Genomic DNA, 9,553 nt, shown 5'->3' with positions numbered 1-9,553 from the left:
GTTATTTCCTAAACAGCATGCAAAGCTGTTGCATAATCTCAGAAAAAGATAGACAGGACAGACCTTACAAATATATTTAAATCTCTGAAATGTAGACAAGGATATGTAAATTGAAAGTAAATTTATTTTAGTGAACTGGCAAGAAGGGAAAAAATATAGGGCCATATGTTACCATCAGTTTTGCATATTTGGGGAGGGGGAAGCTTCTTAAGCCAGGCGTTTTCAGGCCATAAAATGTCTTCCATAGGTAACCACAAGCTGGCAAAAGTAGTATTACAAGTGTTGAAAGTTAGAAACGAGGACGATGCTTTTATTGGTGGTGGAGCAGAGTTGGGAACTTGGGATAAGAGGAATGGAGATGAATGTGACATAAATTTACTTAAGTGGAAATGTTATCAGTAAGTAGGGAAGCTGTGCTTGAAGCAGAAACTCTTTGTGTCACCTTCTTTCCTCCTATTGGTCTCCCTGCATTACAGAAGAACAATTTTGAAAATAACCTACAAGGTAAACATTTGAACCATGGCTCACCTACCTATCCAAGGAACCAACATCCTTTCTTCTTTTGTGGCTTGTATCAGTAAAAACATTACAGTACCCAGGAAGTCAGCTGGAGTTCTTGCTAAGACACAAATGATAAATTACATGAATTTTAGTGTAAATAATAAGTTGCATAAAAGGCAGTCTTTATCAGTTCTTACTGTAATCTGCAGGGCTATGAACAATGCCAGGCAATCAGTAAGTACTCGACAACTTTTAAATGAAAGAATAGATATAGTAAACAATAATTGTATAGAAAATGCTGCTAGAAGCTTTATGTATTCCAAATTAATAATTATTCTATGTGTGCATGTGTATGATTATATTTGGGCACTGCATATAAAAGATTGCTCAATAATTACATGATTTTATGTGTGTACTCCATTAGCATTTATACAGAATCTTTCCATGGCTTATAATAAATGAATTCAGAAGACAGAATTCTAGCAATTTTGGAAAACAGAATTCTAGTTTTTAACTGGAGACATCGTGGGCACACAACTAACTGGATCTCTAAACTTCTATTTCTTTTTTTTAATTTTAAATTTTTATTTTAAATTTATTTATTTATTCTAATTTGTTATACATGACAGCAGAATGCATTTCAATTCATAGTACACATATAGAGCACAATTTTTCATGTCTCTGGTTGTACACAAAGTAGAGTCACACCATTTGTTTCTTCATACATGTACTTAAGGGTAATGATGTCCATCTCATTCCACCATTTTTCCTACCCTCATGTCCCCTCTCTTCCCCTCCTTCCCCTTTGTCCTACCTAAAGTTCCTCCATTTCTCCTATGCTCCCCACCATCCCTATAGATCAGCATTCACTTATCAGAGAAAACATTCACCCTTTGTTTTTTTTTGGTATTGGCTTACATCACTTAGCATAATATTCTCCAACTCCATCTATTTACCTGAAAATGACATGATTGTATTCTCTTTTAATTCTGAGTAATATTCCATTGTGTATATATACCACAGCTTATTTATCTATTCATCTACTAAAGGGCATTGAGGTTGGTTCTACAATTTACTTATTGTAAATTGTAATGCTAAAAGCATTGAAGTGGCTGTGTCACTGTAGTATGCTGTTTATAAGTCCCTTGGGTATAAACCGAGAGTGGGATAGCTGGGTCAAATGGTGGTTCCATTCCAAGTTTTCCAAGGAATCTCCATACTGCTTTCCCTATTGGTTGCACCAATTTACAGTCCCACCAGCAATGTGTGAGTGTGCCTTTTTTCCCACATCCTTGCCAACACTTATTGGTATTTGCATTCTTCATAGCTTCCATTCTGACTTGAGTGAGATGAAATTTTAGAATAGTTTTGATTTGCATTTCTCTAATTGCTAGGGATGATGAACATTTTTCATATATTTGTTGATTGATCAAATATCATCTTCTGAGAAATGTCTGTTCAGCTCATTTATTGATTAGGTTATTTGTAGGTTTTTTTTTTTGGGGGGGGGGGTTAAGCTTTTTGATTTCTTTGCATATCCTAGAGATTATTGCTTTGTCTGATGTGCATTCAGTAAAAATTTGCTCCCATTTCATAGGATCTCTATTCACCTCACTGATTTGTTTCTTTTGCTAAGAAGAAGCTTTTCAATCTGAATCCATCCCATTTATTTTTTCTTGATTTTATTTCTTTCACTATAGCAGTCTTATCAAGGAAATAAAGGCCTAATTCAAGATGATGAAAATTTGAACCTACTTTTCTTCTTTTAGGCAAGGGTCTCTAGTTTAATACCTAGGTCCTCAATCCTCTGTAAGTTTTGTGCATGGTGAGAGAGAAGGGCTTAATTTCATTTTGCTGCATATGGATTTCAGTTTTTCCTGCACCATTTGTTGAAGAACTATCTTTTCTTCAATATATGTTTTTAGAATCTGTCTAGTATGAGATAACTGAATTTATGTGAGTTTCTCTCCAAGTCCTCTATTCAGTACCATTGGTCTACAAGTCTATTTTGATACCAATACCATGCCATTTTTGTTAACTATTCCTCTGTAGTACAGTTTAAGATCTAGTACAGTGATGCCACCTACTTTCACTCTTCTTGCTAAAGGTTGCTTTAGCTATTCAGGGTCTCTTATTTTTCCACATAAATTTCATGATTGCTATTTCTATTCTAAGAGGAATGTCATTGGGTTTTTGATTGTAATTGCATTAAATCTGTAAGGTCATTTTGACAATATTAATTCTGCCTATCCAAGAACAAAGGAGATCTTTCCATCTTTTAAGGTCTTCTTTAATTTCTTTGTTTAGCATTCTGTAGTTTTCATTGTAGAGATTTTTCACCTCTTTCGTTGATTCCCAAGTTTTTTTTTTTTTTGAAGCTATTATAAATGGGGTGGTTTTCCTAGTTCCTCTTTCAGAGGATTTGTCACTGATGTACAGAAATGCTTTTGATTTATGGGTGTTGATTTTATATCCTGCTACTTTGCTGAATTTATTTATTCATTCTAGAAGTTTTCTGGTGGAAATTTTTGGATCTAGGTATGGAATCATGTAGTTGGCAAATAGTGATAGTTGAGTTCTGCTTTTCCTATTTGTATCCTTTTAATTTTCCATTTGTCTAATTGCTCTGGCTAGAGTTTCAAGAACTATATTAAATAGAAGCGGTCAAAGAGGGCATCCCTCTCTTTTTCCAGTTTTTAGAGAAGTGCTTTTAATTTTTCTCCTTTTAGAATGATGTTGGCCTTGGGCTCAGCATACATAGCTTTTACAATGTTGAGATATGTTCCTGTTATCCCTAGTTTTTCTAGTGTCTTTGTTGTGTCTTTGTTGGAGTGATCAATTTTTTGCCTGTATTTGCTCACTTAGGTCATTCTTTAATTCACAGATTATTTTAATTATGTACACTCTGAACTCCTTCTCTGACATTTCATCAAGTGTGCTGTTCGTGGATTGTAGTATTGTAGTATCTTGATTTGTTTTGGGGCATTTTCCTCCCTTGTTTTTTTCATATTATCTATGTTTCTTCCATTCTTGCAGTGCAGATCTGAGGTATTACAGTTTCTACCATATAATCTTATAGTGCCCCTGCAGATTACCTGTACCTCACCTTGCTATTGTACTTCTAGACCTGGGCAAGTGTCCTATGACAAATGCTACTGCTACTAAAGGTGGTGGTAGCAATAGTGGAGATAACTCAAAATAGCAGTGGGGGTGTGCCAAGATGGATGAGACTACTCTCAGAGATGGGATTGAAAGGGTGGGCTGTCTATTCTGAGATGTAGCTGCCTCCAGGCTCTATCTATTGTCCCAAGGTGGAGGCTACTGCATGGGGAGGGCTATGGTGAGGGCTGCAGTATTCCAAGATTGTGGTGGGGTAAGCCTGTGTTTGGCATGGGTGTGCCAGTGAGTATGGGAAGTCCTGGATTGGGGCCTGGGTTCCAGTGTGGGTCTGCCTGTCAGCTAGCTGGTACTGGGACTAACCTTGGCCTTGGCTCCCACAGGTGAGTGGGCAGTTCTTGGCCTGGGGCTGGGGTCTGGTGTGGGTCTGCTGGTCAGGGGGTATTTTGGGGCTGGAGACTTGGCTTTGGCCCCTTTGCAGGTTGACAGGGTGGTCCTAAGCCTAAACTTCTACTTCTTGATCTATGAAATGACAATAACATGGCCCTTAAAGAGTTCCTGGAAACACAAAATGGACTGATGTAAACAAAATTCTTTGGCAAAATGTAAAGTACTGAATAAATATAAGGAGCATTAGTAAAAAGTTATTCTCAGAGAAGCATTGTATAGATAATTAACATGTTTACAATTACATGACCTCCTGGACTCCAAGAGATTGGAAGTTTTGAGGTACCAAATGCAGGTCAACAAGGGACCTAGGTTCCACACCTAATATTAGTACTCATTTGTCATGAGACTTGCCAGAATTCATGAGCCCTTTTGTACCTTAGTATCATTATCTGTACAACGGGGCCCTTTTAAGTTCCCTGAGGTTTCTTTCTGTTTTCTAACATTTTATGATTCTATGACAGAGGAATATTAATGAGACAACTGGAACAGAATGCAAAAATGAAAGACCAGATTTGGGGAAAGTTTAAGAAAAAAAGATCAGAGTACAATTAGTTAATTCTTGTGCTGAACTTATAGGTTTTGCCTGCACTGCAGTTATTACTTCAACAAGCAGTTTCTCTCAGTTGTAACCTCACTCCACAATACAGGACTCCTCATGGAACCCAGCAGATACCCATGTGCAACCTAAAAGTGCAAGAAAGTTAAAATCCCATAGGGAAAATATTCAGTGATAAAGCTGAATGATAAGATCAAATGACAAAACTCTCCTCTTCCATCCCTTGGGTGGGCAGATGTAAGGCAATTTTATGAGGCTTCTCAGAGGGATATGGTGGGATCAAGCTCAGTTTCTCACCATGATGACCACCTCAGCAATACATTTCTTATTAGTTTTTCTTCTGCCTTATTTCATGCTTCCTAAGCCACCATTCTTCTTTCTTGAAATCACTTCCCAGAATCAACAACCTGGACATAAGCCCTTACCTTGAACTATATTTTGCTCATGGATTATGAACTAAGAAATAAGTGGCCCTGGAAAGGAGACCATCAGGATTATATTTTGGATCTGAATTATTCACCAAATACTTGAAATTAAAGATTCCACAATCATAGGAATAGAGGAAGAGCTAATAACCTCTGGCATGCTACACTTCCACAATTATTGAAGTTATCTTTAGGAGTTAGTTGGAATGAAATAAAAGACATAAAAATTTCAGGGAAGCATTTAGAGGGGCCTGTTCCCTGAATCCTCAGGGAAGACTGTAAGAGAGAGGTTCCATAAAAGGCATAATGAGAGTGTTAAAGATCTTCTACATATCAATGTCAAAGGCCTGATTTTTTTTAAAAAAATGGCAGTCCAAGACCTGAGAGGGAAGCATTTTGTGCCATACTTTTAAACCATCAGGCTACATTAGGGAAAAAAATCTATTGACATCAAAACATTCATATTTTAGGATTTAATATTTTAGCAAAGAAACCTAAAACCAGTCTTAATATGCTGCCAGGATGACACCTTGAATTTGGGCTACAATATAGAGACATCAGAAGGACATTTGCAGAGGATTGAAGAAGGAGTCAGAAACTCAGAAAGAGGAAATAACTGGAGGGATTTTTTTTTAATATGTGAGACCAGAGAATCTACTACCTATGAGTCTGCCACCTTAGTAAAATTTAGGATACCAAATGTCTGGGGTGATACCTGTGATGAGAATCAATCAGGGTCAAGTTCCATTTCCCCAGATGTTAAAGACTGAATACCCAAGACACACTGAGGCAAGCATAGAAAGCAAGTTTTATTTAAGGGATAGAACAGAGATAGACTTCTCTGCAGAGAAGGTGTGCCAGGGCTGGGTATCCAAGGAAGTGGGGGTGCCCTGACCCTTTTATACTTTTTAGATTTCCTTTGTTCTCATGCTTGCTCCTCCTCCCATCCTGCATACAAGATTAGTGGCTAAAAGGTGGGCCAAATTTGGAGTGATGGTAGACTAGGGAGTGGCCCAGGAAGCATTCATTCATTAACAACTCCTTGTATGGAGGAATAATCCCTGGAGGCAGATTGCCTAGGCAACAGGTGGAGGAGGAGGAAACTGTCCAGAAGGTATTAACATTTTCTTTCATTCTGAATCAACCCCCATCTTTCTGATCTAATCATTTATCAGCTATACTGACTGACTTTTTGTCCTCCAGCCTAACCAGGATATCCCCAAACTCTAAGTTCACCCTTTAAGATAAAAGATAAGTTGTGGTATCTGATCTCCCTAATATAAAAATAGAGGCACAGCATGTATAATCCTCTTTAAATTTCACAAACAGTACACACTGTATGTGGGAATCCTTCTCAAACCCATTTATAGTGATCTAGTAAGTTACCAGTTTGAATTTCAAAGCAAGAAAACCATTACAGTAATTCCAAATTCCAGAGCAAACTTTCCTGACCCATAGGCTATAGGTGACAGCATCTAATGGTCTACAGGTATCTGTGATGGGTTCTGATTCTAAATGTTCTGAATCTAACCAGTTCCAACAGGAGAGTTATGATCCTGACAGCTAGGGTCACTTTGAAAATTAGATTTTGGCTTTCTGTTACCCTTAGTTAAAGCATAACACCTTAACCATGGGCCACGGGGAAATATGCCAGGAAAGTTGCCTATCCTGAACTGAATATTATCACAATTATTAAGTCACAAATGTGGGTGAATAACGCACTTTTTCATTGTGTAATGGATCATGCATAAACATGTTCAGAGGGTGCAAGGAAACTATGAGCATGTGACTCAGAATCCATTTCTTCTGCCTCTGTTGCACTGATGTCTTTTCCCTACTAATACTTAAAGCCTCATGGGGTATTGCCCATCCCAAATATCAGAAAATAAAAAAATGTGAACCTCTTTCGCCAATGATCCTGTAGGTTGATGGTAAATGCATATGGGCCACTGAGATGGAGGTGAAAAGAAATCTTCCCAAACTCTTCTACTGTGGCACTGAGTGAGTCACTGGCACAGAGGCCCTTCCCTTAGCGTAAGTTTTATCCTAGTGTTGCTTCAGTAACAGCAGCACATGGAAGAATCCTGACACCACCTTGACTCTGCTACTCTAAAAGCCATGTGCTTTATGCTCTGGGGCTTTAATGACTCCACAGTATAGGACACTTGTGGGAACCACTAGGTACTCACACAAGAGCAGGCCAGCTGGACAAGATGATCCTCATGTTATCTTAGTGACTCTCTCTCAGGAGGCGGAGGCAAGAGAAGAGCAAATTCAAGGTCAGTTTGGGCAACTTAGCGAGAACCCCAGCAATTTAGTGAGAACTTGTCAAAATAAAATACAATAAAATGGACTGGGGAGGTAGCTCAGTGGTAAAGTGCCCTTGGATTCAATTCCAAGTACTCAAAAAAAAAGCAGGCTGCAAATAAAAGAGAGATAATGTTCTAGTAGCAAGCCTTTTGTTAACTTCTTGAGAAATTTGAAAAAAAGAAAAGGTAACTCTAGATTAGCAAATTATCAACTCAAGTCATGCTGTGTGGGTCAGAAAGCCTTCCTTGGTGTTCAAAGACTCCCACCAAGTATTAATGTGAGCACGGCTTGGAAGTTCAAGAAAGTACCACCCCCTACTCCTGTGAAATCACTTCCCAGAACAAACTACCTGCATGACCTGCATGCAATCGCCTCACTCATGTTCTGTTCTGATGAGAAAACTAGACAAAGCTTAGAAATGAAAGAATAGTAAGAAAGGTAATAATAATAGGGAGCAAAGTTCCCTAACTAGAGCTGGCTCTGTAATATGGTAACTTACACATGTATAGATTCAACACAGGAAAATCATTGAACCCAGCGATCATTGTCTCTTGCTGATCTCTTGCACCTTAGCCAAGAGATTTGCATAGAAGAAGAAATTGCTCACAGATTTGAAGATGGACTGTGCTTAGTAAAAAATTCAGATGCAGGGGTCTGTTTCACTGTTTCTCCAATGTGATGAAGTCATTAGAAATGTCATTTAATAAAATATACTTATTGATAATAACTACCATTTCATGCCAGGAACCATGCCAAGCAATATGTGGGGTGTGTGTGTGTGTGTGTGTGTGTGTGTGTATGTACATACATGAGTTGAATCACTCTTAAACTTTGTGGCTATCCTCTGAGACAAGTGTCATTATCCTTCTTTTACATGTGGAAAGTGTGAGAGCATCATGATATTCACAAAGCACACATAATAAGTGACAGAGAGGATTTGAAACTAAATAAATCATTGTATCATATAGCTAGCTGCCTTTTGAAGCATTTATTTATTTATTTATTTATTTATTTATTTATTTATTTGAAATTAGGCATTGAACTAAACCATGGGAATTATTAGAAAGGATCAGGAAAAAGTTTACTAACCTGCCTGGGTTTTGACTAAAGGACCTAACTCAATTGACATAACTAAAAATTAATTTCTTACAGGAGATCAGAGTGTCACTAATCACTTATCCTGTCATTAAAAACTACTTTATATGCTTAACTGTGTGCAAAGTATTGCTTCAGGTATTGAAGAAAAATAAGACAAAACTTATGAAACTTCAGCACTTTTTAAAATTAAAATGTAAATGCTGCCTCTAGAACTTGCCTGGACTGCAGCAGATGCTGAATACATATGGACTGAAAAGGTTAATATTTCAGGATCAGTTGTTCTTCCAGGCAAAGGTTCAGCCTTCCATTGTATTTTACTGTATCTGCACATAAGCATTTCATTTTCAACCACACTTTACATTTATGGAAGGAGATACAGAGATCTTGAAGAATGGTTGTTTAATACATCACAAATACTGTGTCATGACAGCATGTCATATTGTTATGATTTACCCAGAATTCTATGACTTGTCCATTTTTTAATTGGTTTTCCTTGTTCCTCTTGACATTCCTTGTATATTCCAGAAACCGATCTATTGGAGTATTTTACATTGTAACTATCTTCTTCATTTGTCACCCTTCCTTAAGTGGACATCTTCAGTTGTGATGTAGCTAAATTTCTCAATTTACTCATTAACATTGTGCATTTGTTCTTGAAGCCCTGTCCTTCTTCAAAGCCACAGCCATTCCCCTCATAATTTTTTGTTTGGATTTCCAGTTTATGCTTCACATTTAGTTCTGTCAAATCTCTGTTTATTTGAACCATTGGTCGAGTTATAAACCAGTTTTATTGGGGCTAGGGATATAGCTCAGTTGGTAGAGTGCTTGCCTCACATGCACATGGCTCTGGGTTCAATCCCCAGTGCCACCAAAGAAGATTCATTTCAATAAACCAAATTTATATATAAATTGTTTCTGACCTTTCATTTTGGTTTCACTGGGCTTTAAAACTTTGAACTCTGGAGAAGTTTGCCTTGCTAAAGTAAAAATAAAAAATAATAAAAAAAAACTTTGACTTGGTAGTATATATTAATATATAGGAGAAAAAGCCTTACTCTTTCATTTTTAAAGAACTTTTCTGAAATTTTTGAGATCT

The 9,553-nt window shown here is 37.4% G+C and overlaps 1 non-coding gene across 1 annotated transcript; it reads left to right on the top strand.

The window, feature by feature from the left end:
* Positions 1–9,256: 9,256 nt before the first annotated feature.
* Trnav-cac (transfer RNA valine (anticodon CAC)) lies at positions 9,257–9,328 on the top strand. The gene has a single exon. It is a non-coding gene; the product is annotated as a tRNA-Val (tRNA).
* Positions 9,329–9,553: the final 225 nt, after the last annotated feature.

Source organism: Marmota flaviventris, chromosome 7, assembly GCF_047511675.1.
Source record: "Marmota flaviventris isolate mMarFla1 chromosome 7, mMarFla1.hap1, whole genome shotgun sequence".
NCBI classification, from domain to species: domain Eukaryota; kingdom Metazoa; phylum Chordata; class Mammalia; order Rodentia; family Sciuridae; genus Marmota; species Marmota flaviventris.
Note: the sequence above shows the minus strand (reverse complement) of the source record. Positions and strands in the feature narration are given on the sequence as shown.